Raw genomic sequence first — 14,402 nt, 5'->3', positions numbered from 1 at the left:
CCGAAGCATTGGACCTAGAAAACGATGGACAGACAATCTTTCTGCGATTGGAGCCCAGGCAGGGGGACGATGAAGAACAGGCTTTATCAGCCTATACATTAGAGGGAAGAACATGTTAGTTGAGTAACAATGCATATGAATGAATAATAAAAATATTTTTAATTTTTATAATTAAATCAGATCAAAGAACTGAAAGTTAGGAAAAAATTTCATTCCATATAGGAGACCATATTGATATAACATTGAGCATTCACATTCATAAATTTTTATGAATGTGAAAGAAGCACTCCCATAAAGGATGTGAAAGAGAGAGGAAAAAGGAATAGGACTGCGGACAGCAGGCGCGGCTGGCTGCACCGTCTACGTCGTTACGATGGCTACCCGACAGACCATCTACCGGATAGTTGCCAGGCAGGCCAGACATTATTATTATGATTATTATGACTTAAGCCTTGCGGCTTTCACACTCCTCTCCAGAGGAACATTCACTTATCCAAGATATCTCAGATATCAAAAGGATTAAGCTCTGTTGGAGCCCTCTACCAGTTTTCGGGCTCATGGTGGTGGTCTAGTAGATCATGCTTCTCGGTTTCCTGATGTCGGTCGGGTCCTGTTTCTTCCTCGTATCATTGGCGTACATTAGATTTCTGATCTCCCCTCACTTCTCGTAGAAGTGGATTATCAGTATGACTTAAGCCTTGCGCTTTCACACTCCTCTTCAGAGGAACATTAACTTATCCAAGATATCTCAGATATCAAAAGGATTAAGCTCTATTGGAGCCCTTTTAGTTTTCGGGCTCATGGTGGTGGTGTACTAGAGCATGCTTCTCGGTTTCCTGATGTCCGTCGGGTCCTGTTTCTTCCTCGCATCATTGGCGTGCATTAGATTTCTGATCTCCCCTCACTTCTTGTAGAAGTGGATTATCAGTATGACTTTAGCCTTGCGGCTTTCACACTATTCTCCAGAAGAACATTCACTTATCCTAGACATCTCAGATATCAAAAGGATTAAGCTCTGTTGGAGCCCTTTACTAGTTTTCGGGCTCATGGTGGTGGTCCAGTAGATCATACTTCTCGGTTTCCTGATGTCGGTCGGGTCCTGTTTCTTCCTCGTATCATTGGCGTACATAAGGTTTCTGATCTCCCCTCACTTCTTGTAGAAGTGGATTATCACTATGACTTAAGCCTTGCGGCTTTCACACTCCTCTCCAGAGGAACATTCACTTATCCAAGATATCTCAGATATCAAAAGGATTAAGCTCTGTTGGAGCCCTTTCCCAGTTTTCGGGCTCATGGTGGTGGTCCAGTAGATCATGCTTCTCGGTTTCCTGATGTCGGTCGGGTCCTGTTTCTTCCTCGTCTTATTGGCGTACATTAGATTTCTGATCTTCCCTCACTTCTCGTAGAAGTGGATTATCACTATGACTTAAGACTTGCGGCTTTCACACTCCTCTCCAGAGGAACATTCACTTATCCAAGATATCTCAGATATCAAAAGGATTAAGCTCTGTTGGAGCCCTTTACCAGTTTTCGGGCTCATAGTGGTGGTCCAGTAGATCATGCTTCTCGGTTTCCTGATGTCGGTCGGGTCCTGTTTCTTCCTCGTCTTATTGGCGTACATTAGATTTCTGATCTCCCCTCACTTCTCGTAGAAGTGGATTATCACTATGACTTAAGACTTGCGGCTTTCACACTCCTCTCCAGAGGAACATTCACTTATCCTAGATATCTCAGATATCAAAAGGATTAAGCTTTGTTGGAGCCCTTTACCAGTTTTCGGGCTCATGGTGGTGGTCCAATAGATCATGCTTCTCGGTTTCCTGATGTCGGTCGGGTCCTGTTTCTTCCTCGTATCATTGGCGTACATTAGGTTCCTGATCTCCCCTCACTTCTTGTAGAACTGGATTATCAGTATGACTTTAGTCTTGCGGCTTTCACACTCCTCTCCAGAGGAACATTCACTTATCCTAGATATCTCAGATATCAAAAGGATTAAGCTCTGTTGGAGCCCTTTCTCCTAGTTTTCAGGCTCATGGTGGTGGTCCAGTAGATCATGCTTCTCGGTTTCCTGATGTCGGTCGGGTCCTGTTTCTTCCTCGTATCATTGGCGTACATTAGATTTCTGATCTCCCCTCACTTCTTGTAGAAGTGGATTATCAGTATGACTTAACCCTTAATTTGATTCCGTATCCTATGAGATACGCAATATTCACGCAAGTATTATTCTGTGTAGAGGGCTGCATCAGGTTGCATAATGAAGTATATTATATACATATATAGACCTCATTTAATTCAAACCCACAACTATTTCCGCCATGCATGTTTGTTGAAAATACAGTGTCATTAGTTAGTAATGTTGGTTTTTTTATAAATGCTCTTGACAAATTAAGGGTTAAGCCTTGCGCTTTCACACTCCTCTTCAGAGGAACTTTCACTTATCCAAGATTTCTCAGATATCAAAACGATTAAGCTTGTTGGGGCCCTTTTCCAGGTTTCGATCTCATGGTGGTGGTCGAGTAGATCCTGCTTCTCGGTTTCCTGATGTCGGTCGGGTCCTGTTTCTTCCTCGTATCATTGGCGTACATTAGATTTCTGATCTCCCCCCACTTCTCGTAGAAGTGGATTATCACTATGACTTAAGCCTTGCGGCTTTCACACTCCTCTCCAGAGGAACATTCACTTATCCAAGATATCTCAGATATCAAAAGGATAAAGCTCTGTTGGAGCCCTTTCCCAGTTTTCGGGCTCATGGTGGTGGTCCAGTAGATCATGCTTCTGGGTTTCCTGATGTCGGTCGGATCCTGTTTCTTCCTCGTATCATTGGCGTACATTAGGTTCCTGATCTCCCCTCACTTCTTCTAGAAGTGGATTATCAATATGACTTCAGACTTGCGGCTTTCACACTCCTCTCCAGAGGAACATTCACTTATCCTAGATATCTCAGATATCAAATGGATTAAGCTCTGTTGGAGCCCTTTCCCAGTTTTTGGGCTCATGGTGGTGGTCCAGTAGATCATGCTTCTCGGTTTCCTGATGTCGGTCGGGTCCTGTTTCTTCCTCGTCTCATTGGCGTACATTAGGTTCCTGATCTCCCCTCACTTCTGGTAGAAGTGGATTATCAGTATGACTTAAGCCTTGCGCTTTCACACTCCTCTTCAGAGGAACATTCACTTATCCAAGATATCTCAGATATCAAAAGGATAAAGCTCTGTTGGAGCCCTTTTCCAGTTTTCGGGCTCATGATAGTGGTCCAGTAGATCATGCTTCTCGGTTTCCTGATGTCGGTCGGGTCCTGTTTATTCCTCGTATCATTGGCGTACATTAGATTTCTGATCTCCCCTCACTTCTCGTAGAAGTAGATTATCATTATGACATAAGCCTTGCGGCTTTCACACTCCTCTCCAGAGGAACATTCACTTATCCTAGATATCTCATATATCAAAAGGATTAAGCTCTTTTGGAGCCCTTTCCCAGTTTTCGGGCTCATGGTGGTGGTCCATTAGATCATGCTTCTCGGTTTCCTGATGTCGGTCGGGTCCTGTTTCTTCCTCGTCTCATTGGCGTACATTAGGTTCCTGATCTCTCCTCACTTCTTGTAGAAGTGGATTATCAGTATGACTTAAGCCTTGCGCTTTCACACTCCTCTTCAGAGGAACTTTCACTTATCCAAGATATCTCAGATATCAAAACGATTAAGCTCTGTTGGAGCCCTTTTCCAGGTTTCGGGCTCATGGTGGTGGTCTAGTAGATCATGCTTCTCGGTTTCCTGATGTCGGTCGGGTCCTGTTTCTTCCTCGTATCATTGGCGTACATTAGATTTCTGATCTCCCCTCACTTCTCGTAGAAGTGGATTATCACTATGACTTAAGCCTTGCGGCTTTCACACTCCTCTCTAGAGGAACATTCACTTATCCTAGATATCTCAGATATCAATAGGATTAAGCTCTGTTGGAGCCCTTTCCCAGTTTTCGGGCTCATGGTGGTGGTCCAGTAGATCATGCTTCTCGGTTTCCTGATGTCGGTCGGTTCCTGTTTCTTCCTCGTATCATTGGCGTTCATTAGAGGTTCCTGATCTCCCCTCACTTCTTGTAGAAGTGGATTATCACTATGACTTAAGCCTTGCGGCTTTCACACTCTTCTCCAGATTAACATTCACTTATCTTAGATATCTCAGATATCGAAAAGATTGAACTATGTTGGAGCCACTTTGGTGTAAAATATTGGCAACAGTATCATGCAGGCATATTCACGCTATCTATGCAGAAATATATGGAAAAGAAAGTAGTAACGAGGATGAGCTCTTATTGTAGATTCTTTCATGAATATTTTTCAATTTTTGAATCTCAAAATCTATCTATCAAAATCTCCATTAAATTCTGAATATCGTATGGAATTCCTAGTAAAAGTGTCAACTGACATGCATACAGGGGCATTATTAAATGACGAAAATGGCATTTGCCTATTTGTATTGTTTTTCCACTCCAAATCGAACAACATAGAGTGATCACAATAAACTCCTTGACGTTACCCAGCATCCCATCGAAATGATAATGAAATCTCTTAACATAAAACATAAACAAAATTCGAGAATTTTTGACGGATTAACTGGATCAATCAGGATGTTACATGCACATGCCGTGTTAGTGGTTTCGTCGGTCGCTAATGAAAGCACAAGTGTTGGTCGGATCTTTTCATCGAAATTAAAAAACATCATACAGGGATCATTGACGATTCCCTGACGGGTGGAACTGTTTGCGCTAGTTCATTAATGCTAATGTTCTATTCAAAAATATATCTTAATGCTAAGATATCAAGAATTTTCGAATAGAACAGATAAACAAATCAGTTTAGTTTTCAGTGATATGATTCCGTCTGGCAATGAAAGAAGGGCATTTCATTGACAGCACAAAGTTCAAGTAGTACGATTTTTCCATGCATATTGCTCAAAATAAGGCCCTTCAATTCTCACTTTGAACAGCTTGAAGTAGACAGCGCATTGAGAAAAAAACTAAGAAAATAAATTGCACAGAACTTTTCCAGTCATAAAAATCATTGAGGTACAACAGTGAGGTAATTTTGATATTTCAAACATTTCGAACTGTCATTCTGACATAACTTATGAGACCAATAGGGTACTCTAACGATTCGTCAAAATCAGCTGATTGTTCGTTACCGTGGGGCACATAAAGCTTTTTATTATAACTGTAAAGAGGCATTTCTGAGAAAGTTATAGTCTTATTACTCTAATCTAACGTCGGTAAGAATATTTTTTCCAAAAACATGCACAAAACACAATACTCGACCAAAACAGCACGCGAATCAATGGAGGGAAATGCTTTTGTGCCCCACGACAGCGAACGCTTAGCTGATTTTGACAAATCGTTAGAATTCCCTATACACTGCTTAAAAATTGAAGTAGATATTGGAGAGAAAACTCACATTTGCACTTGAATCGAATTTTCAGTATTGCTGTACATACAGGCAGTCTAGATTACGATGAATGTTCGAGTGGCAAGATCGGGGCCAACATTATATTGAACATTCATGACGCCAACAATTCTTTTCGGTGGTGGCTCAGTTTGCGTTTGTGATTTTAATATTACCATTAAAACAACTATGAACGGGGGGGATTTGATAGAATAATCTATTATTGTTGCCTTTGCTGCAGCCATCGGCAACAATTTAATGTTAATGGACGACTCGTCCACATCAGGCCACAATTGTTAACGACTGCTTCGAACTACCAATCATGTCATTAACGAAAGGGATTGACTCACTGCCCCTCCAGACCAATATTGTATTGAGCATGTCTGGTCTGCAATGTCACAACAATTACAGCGGCTACCTGACCCACCTCAGACAATACAACAGCTCCCCAATACTAAGACGGACAGTTGGCAAAATATTTATTGAATAACTAATTGACGATGGACACAATGCCGAATAGAGTGAAAGCAGTGCGAAGAGTTATACTGGATATTGAAATGTATAAAAGATACCTATATTATGTAATACAAATGAATCCATTCAACTTAAGGGTTGAATATCCAAAAAAATTATCATGTAGGTAAATTTGAAAAATTTTGTTATTACAATTCAATAAAGAAATAAACAAAAATGTATGCTCCTTTGTTGTTTTTGAAATTTTTTTGGAAATGGCTCTTTCATCCCCCTCGTCTTCTAATATAATACACACATTTTTCTTTTTATAATGACTTCGATCAGTACAAAACAAAGGACTATGTTTCAATTACGAAATGCCTAAATGATATCATCTCCACGGTCCTCTGGATTGGCCCCATAAGCGATGAAGGCTTGATCACTGATTTAAATTTACATAAGAATTTGAGGAACTAGAATCTGATGGCTAAAGCGCTATATGGGGCTTTGATGTGTGACACAACAGATACAAAACATTATATGAGCTGGGGAACGCTGTGCGTTTCACTTATTGGTACAGTATTTCCAGAATCTGATATTTACATGTATTCCTTTCATTTTTCATATAACGTGCGCATCTCTATTATAAATGAAAAGTAATCGCATCAAGTCACCTTATATACCTAGTTTAACCCTCCAAAAGCAAGTGTTAATTTTTATTTTATATACAAAATTATCAGACTGAATTGAGGTATAGGAGTTTGTAGACAAAATGAGCCCACGGAAATGACAAAGGAAAATTAGCTGAGACATAGTCTGCTAACTCCTTTTTTTTTATTCGACCTCCTATACTACTATCGAAAAATTCACAAACTTTTATTTCTTTGATTGGATATGATTCATTTATATACATTGGTACTTACAACTTGCTGTGAAAAAAATATTTATTCAAAATTAATACATCAATCATCAAATTCATAATTCCTTTCAAATAATACCATAAGAATATAAAATCTTCAAACTCACAAATAAAAAACACTAAAATTCTTAAAAATTTTTAGGTTCAGAAAATGAACTAATAAATTTTACATAGGAATGAATATTGAACAAGTGGTTTCAATGCAGAAAGGCCTTCATCATCATGAATGCTGGACAGAAGAAACAAGAAATTTTTAATGATTATATACCTACGAAGGCGTAGAAGGGCCACATAAAATTTTAAAAATATTTTTCCTTAAATTACGACTTTGAAGTCGGAATTTAGTTAAATTCCGAGTTCAAAGTCGGAATTTAACAAAATTCCGAGTTCAAAGTCGGAATTTAACTAAATTCCGACTTCAAAGTCGGAATTTAACAAAATTCCGAGTTCAAAGTCGGAATTTAGTAAAATTCCGACTTTGAAGTCGGAATTTTATTTACTTCGAAACTGATACAGGCTAGATGCACAGGGTGTTGTTCTACGACGACATAGATTATTTGAGGGGGGGCCTGGGAGCTCGATGTTATTTTATGGTTACTATTTCAGTACTGGGGTGGGGGGAGGTTGTGCCCAACCTTACCTCTACCTGTCTACGACCATAATTTCATAATTATTCAAAAACATGGACCTAATGACAATTTTCTCCAATAAAATACATCAAGTTCAATATTTATTAAAGAACAACGCGTGTTTATTTTGTGATATCTGAATCCTCTCGTGAATATCTCAGCATATTTGGAAATGAACCAATTCATCATAGAGCTGCCTATATGAGGTTTTCTCACCGTTGTAATGACCTCTTCATGTAAGGAACATCAAAGCACACCGGGTGTACCTCGCGGTGTACTGATTTCTTGTCCATTGAGCCTCACGAGTACATATGAGAAGGAAATTTATTCATAAAATATCCGGAATATACCTAAAAACCAGTTATGTCTAGAAAAATTTTCATGTCATGTCATGTCATGTCTGTAAAAGGTTGTCATATCATTTTTATGACCTCTCATAGAAGAATACTCAAATAATAATGTACACCCTGTGTACATAATTATTCATTCATCATAAATTGTGGAACACCTTGTTATATGAATTTGACTATTTGTAGAAACGCAAACTGTAATTCAGGAACAAATCTACGTCATCGTAGAACACCCTGTAGAAGTTCGGAAGTGAATAAAATTCCGAGTTTGAAGTCGGAATTTAGTAAATTCCGACTTTGAACTCGGAATTTAACAAAATTCCGACTTTGAACTCGGAATTTAGTTAAATTCCGACTTTGAACTCGGAATTTAACAAAATTCCGACTTTGAACTCGGAATTTAACTAAATTCCGACTTCAAAGTCGGAATTTAAGGAAAAATATTTTTAAAATATTATGTGGCCCTTCTACGCCTTCGTATATACCAGCACATTTTTAATTGAAAAAAATTTATGATGATCATCGTTTTAACATGAATTCACTCGGCACTCATTGTGAGTCGAAAAAAATTAATATGTCCAAAAAAGAGGAAGGAAATCAAAAAAAAGAATTTAGAAATTTTTCGAATCAGTACTAAGCCATATTTTGGCGATTAAGCGTCTTAATCGATGTCTTAAAGCGTCTTTAAGCGTAACGTCATTAATTTTGTTGTCGCAAAAATAGAATATCGCTAATGGTTGAGTCATCTGTCGTTGTCATTAGACAGCGAATCGAATTGTGAATTTTTCAATTTCTGTTCTTTGGCTATTATTTGAAAAATATTTATTTATTCTAAATGATAATGCAGAAACTGCATTATTGGCAATAAAAGCACTCTTCCCTAGTAGGAATTCAAATCAAATTCGATATAAACAACATATTCTCCCTTCTTCTTTATATAACCTCTTTCCGCTTAAGAAGACACAGGCCAGAGATAAGATGACTCTATGACACAGGCGCTCTCCACAGACCGCCAGGTTCCGCTTAAAGCGTCTTAAAGACTGACGTCATGACTTATTCGCTCGAATAGCACCGCTTAAAGACGCTTCACGCGTCTTAATCGCGAAAATATGGCTCTAATAGTTATTCGAAAATATATCGATGAGGGAAATAATTTTTTCTACTAAATGTAGAAAACGCCATTGCGTTTTTACCCCCTCCCCCGCACTCATTTCAATATTTGCCCGGAATCTGATTAGTGGATTTTTCCTGACTATTGATGTTATCCCGCACTGGTTCAGAAAATAATTATTTCTGACTTTGTGAAGTGCCATTATGACAGGAAATTCAATTGACAACAAAAAATTATTTTATGATGCCTCAAAAATTTACAATTTCAGACATAGAGGATAAAGCAAACGAAAATAAATGTTCAGGCCCTCGACTAGCAAAGTTCACTATGTATTTCAAAACGAATTAACAAATTTAAAAATCAGTCATAGTCGGAACAAAAAACCGTTCGTGAATAAATAGCCACTTTCAATCCCTTATTTGAAACTGAAATGACACTTTTGATCTCTCATGAAGAAAAAATATATACTTTTTCAAATTCGCGCCTGAACTTCCTCTGTTATTTTTTGAATATCCATTTCAAATTGAAACATTTGAACATCTCAGTTTGTGCCGTCATTCTTTCTAAAACGCCATAGCAACCCTTGACACAGCACTTTTCGATCCTAACAACTCCCGATACAGGGAGGAATTGAAAGTGTCACTTTCATCCCTAGGTTTTTAATATACTATTTTACAGTGTGGAAAGTCAAATTCATAGAAAATCTCGAAAGACATCAAATCTGAATTTTATATTGACATTCGTCAACGTTCATCCCCCTTTGAGACGTTATCACTCAACTAACCAATTTTTTGATAGGAAAGTATACCTTGTGATATATCCAAAAAAATACAAATGATCTAGACATTTTTCAGAAGTTACTGAAAAAATTATATCCGAAATTCGAAACTATATGGAATTAATACGTACAATATTGTTGCCAAGATTTTCACTGTTAGCATTTTGAACAGTCGTTGGCATTCATATACTGACATTCATACTACTGAGTATTAAAATTGAATATTCAAAATTGGCCAAAGTTGGTAATATCTTAGATTATTCAATATTCATAATTTAATATAATATACACGGTGAGAACACTTTCGAGAGGGACTACAGGGATATCAAAAACCGTAAGAAATACAGGGTGGCTTGAATTACAGAAAAGTAGTACACTAGTAGAATCGCTACATTGGAAAATGAGTACGAACCGAAGTTTATGTAGTTATCTCCAGAAACAATTTAGTTATAAAAAAGATAATCTTGATTTTCAGTTATTTTGAGATATCTCGGAACACAAATATTTAAACCAACACAATCATCCATAAATGAAGCAACTTTTTTGTAATCCAAGCCACCCTGTATTTCTAACGGTTTTCGATATCTCAGTAGTATAGTATCCGCTCTAAATTAAATAGTTCTAACCCTTCATAAAGATAACACTCGGTATTCGATACTCAATGGTAATTCTCGGTGGTTTTTAAAGACATATTGGTTGTATTGTACGGAATTTCGATAATCAGATGGTTAAATTTTATATGTTTTGTTGCCATCAGAAACTCAAAAAAAAAACAAGATTTTTAGATAGAGAATAAAGCTACCTCTCAAACGATACCACAAGCCCATACTTCGCATTTGGAAATTAGGGGTCTTTATCGTCACTACAAGAGGGTTGGAGATAGAGATCCCATATTTTCACATTTAAGAATAATATCTGTTTATTATTCAAATTTGAAGTGTTTCAGGATATTCTATAAATATGTACATACAATATCCCAAATAATGAATATCTTCATATTGAAATTTCCATGGATGCGGGGATGTTTTTTGGTAGCCGAAAATTACACATTCTGGTGCAACAACTGTGTATTTGTTATTTATTGACAAGGAAAGCTAACCTTTACTTTACTTTACTCCGAAATAATATGATAATGGTGTCCGGAAAATTATACTATCTCCATCATCTTCATGATTGGTTTCTTTTAAATACATCTCTGTCCAAATTTCACAGACAATTTGTAAACAACCGAGAACTCCTATAGAGTATGGTCCCATTATCTCTCATTGTGAAGCTATTCAATATTGCAATATTTTTTGACGTTTTCAAATTTTTTCACTCAAAACAAGGCATATCTTGAAAACTTCAATACTTATCGGAAATATTTTCCATAGTGAAATGAATTTTTATGAAGATGAAAGTTTTCAAGTTATGTTATGTTTTTAGTGGAAGATGGAATCTTGCATAACTTTGAAACGGAACATAATGGGATCATACACTTTGGGGTTCTGTATAGTTCACAGTGAATTGATTACAATAACAATGATTGCTTTCAATCTACCATCTATCATACATTGAATCCTTCGGTTCAAAATGTTAACCAGGTTTCTTGTTATCGATGAAAAATTTATTTTCAGATATTTCAACTCTCCTAGAGCAGTTCTGTTGCATTCAGTATATTTTCACTCTGTTTTTGACAGGAAATTTGAAAACTTTCAATGATTCATGTTCATTATTTCCCTATTCTTATCTGAATATTGAAGCTTTAACCAGCAATCTGAGTTATAAATTTCATATTATTTATATACTAAAATATTTCTTTGTTCACATGACTGCTGAGTTTATGAGAGATATCATCGAGATTCACTTCCAGCTTTCAGTATTCGAAATAAGTTTTTTCACATGATAGACATCGAACAGAGTAGAGCATTACTCATTCGCTCACGAAATATCCTCATCATCCTGTATATAATATATGTATCAGACGATAATATATATATAATTCAGATGAGAACACATCGAAAACGGAAAATGTAATGCACAAACTCCATCGGACATGAATAATATTTAAAAACTTCATTTCGAAGACAGATAGCTTTGAGTAATTCTTGACAATATCTCTCATAATCTCAACCGGTTATGTATATAAAAATATGGTAGTATAAAAACAGTATGGCATCCATAATTCTGATAAGCCCACCATGATGTCGTATCACGCTTATTTGAAAAATCAAGAGGAAAATAATGAATATAAACCATTAAAAATTTTGATATCTATGAAAAATTCATTTTTATATACATATTTATATATTGTTTTTCCAAATCATTGATTTCCGAATACAACTTTTCAATATTAACCAGATTTGAACGAATCAGATAAATGATTATAGTGAAGCCATACGTAACAATAATATGATTTTTATGTTTGTTTTTGCTCCAACTGCAATTTTATATTTTTGAATCGAAAGACGCATAGTGATTTATCAAACTCTATTCAGTGAAAATAAAGTATTAAGTCAGTGTACATTGTATATTTAAGTTGTGTTATCGGCAGGTGAATCAAAAAAGAATTTTCAATGATTAATGTTCATTATTTTTCTATTTTTTATTGAACATTTAGGCCTCCTAATACAACATCATCGTAGATTCATTTGAATCAGGAATGCCATACTATTTATACACTGAAATATTTTTTATTACATGACTGTTGAGTATATGAGAGATATCATCGAAATTCACCTCTAGCTTTCAATATTCGAAATAAGTTTTTTTCATATCATAAATATCGAAGGTAGTAGAGCATCACCTATTCGCCCACAAAATATTCTCATCATCCTGTATATAATATATGTATCAGACGATAATATATATATAATTCAGATGAGAACACATCGAAAACGAAAAATGTTATGCACAAACTAGCTTGGACATGAATAATATTTACAAACTAAGTTTCGAAAAAAGATAGCTTTAAGTAATTCTTGACAATATTTCTCTAATACTCAACCAGTTATGTATACACAAATATGGTAGTATATTGAAACAGTATGGCATCCATAATTCTGAAGGGTCAACAATGATGTATTGTAAAGCTAATTGAAAAAGAAATTGAGAGCAGAATAACAAATAATATAAATCATTGAAAATTTTATTATTTAATTAGCTCTTTCCAGGATATACTTGCTTCGAGAGAGTTAAGTTGAACTATGTACACGGACCTAACACTAACACATGATTTTCAGTGAGTAGAGAGATGCATGAATCACTACACCGGTTTATCGATTAAACGATATAAAATTACAGCTGAACAAAAACAAACATAAAAATCATATAATTATTGCGTATGGCTTCATTTTAATCTTTCATCAGATATCAATCAACTCTAGTTGATATCGGAAACTTGTATTCAGGATTCAATGAATTGGAAAGGCAATATTAAATTTTGTTTGAAAATAGATATTTCATCGATAACAAGAAAAATCATTTGAAATCCTGAATTAAATTTCTGATAGGCGGTCAATCGAAAGCAATTAGAACAATATTAGGTATTATTGTAATCAAGTCACAGTTGACCACACAGAATAATGTTCCCATTATTTTCCATAGTAAAGTTATGGAAGATTTTTGTTACAAATTGCATGTAGAATAATTCTGTGAAAGTTGGCCAGGAATAACTTGAAAACCCAGTGTATAAACGAGATACAACATTGAAATGATTAAAAAAGTACAATTTTCAGGACTCCATTATCATACCATTTTGGAGTGAACGGTTTTGCAAAAAAACACAGTTTTAGCAATAAAAAACGTGCCATTTTCGGCTACATAATAAAGGACTGAAATATTTGTTTCCAAAAAGCATCCATAGAAATTTTAATATGAAGACAGGCAGTGCATGTAGGACGAGTAGGCAGTATGAAAAAACCAAATAGAATAAGATCATTATTTGGGTTATTGTATGTACATATTTATAGAATATCTTGAAACACGTTAAATTCGAATTAGAAATTGATACTCTCAAATGTGAAAATATGGGATCTCTATCTCCAATCCTCTGGAAGTGACGATTAAGACCTCTAATTACCAAATGCAAAGTATGGGCTTGTGATATCCTTTGAGAGGTAGCTTTATTCTCTATCTAAAAATCTTGTCTTTTTTGAGTTTCTGGCAACAAAACATATAAAATTTAACCATCTGATTATCGAAATTCCGTAAAATACAACCAATATGTGATACCAGCGATTATTACCTGCTATTGAGTATATTATACTAAGTGTTACATGTATACATTAGGGTTAGAACTATTTAGAGGAGAGACTACACTACAGAAATATCGAAAACAGTTAGAAATACAGGGTGGCTTGGATTACAAAAAAGTTGCTTCATTTGAGGATGAGTGTGTTGGTTTAAATATTTCTGAAATACCTCTGAGGGTTCCCGAGATATTTCAAAAAAACTGAAAATCAAGATGATCTTTTTTTTATAACTAATTTGTTTTTATAGATAACCACATAAACTTCGGTTTGCAGTCATTATCCAATATATCGATTCTACTAGTGTACTACTTTTCTGTAATCTAAGCCATCCTGTATTTCTATACTCTTAAATAGTTCTCACCTTGTATATGATATTGAATTATGAGTATTGAATAATCGAAGATATCACCTACTAAGGCCAGTTTTGAATACTCAATTTTAATACTCAGTAGTATGAATGTCAGTATATGAATGCCAACGAAGTATATGTCCAAAATGCTCAC

Source organism: Coccinella septempunctata, chromosome 1 (assembly GCF_907165205.1).
Source record: "Coccinella septempunctata chromosome 1, icCocSept1.1, whole genome shotgun sequence".
Lineage (NCBI taxonomy): Eukaryota > Metazoa > Arthropoda > Insecta > Coleoptera > Coccinellidae > Coccinella > Coccinella septempunctata.
Note: the sequence above shows the minus strand (reverse complement) of the source record.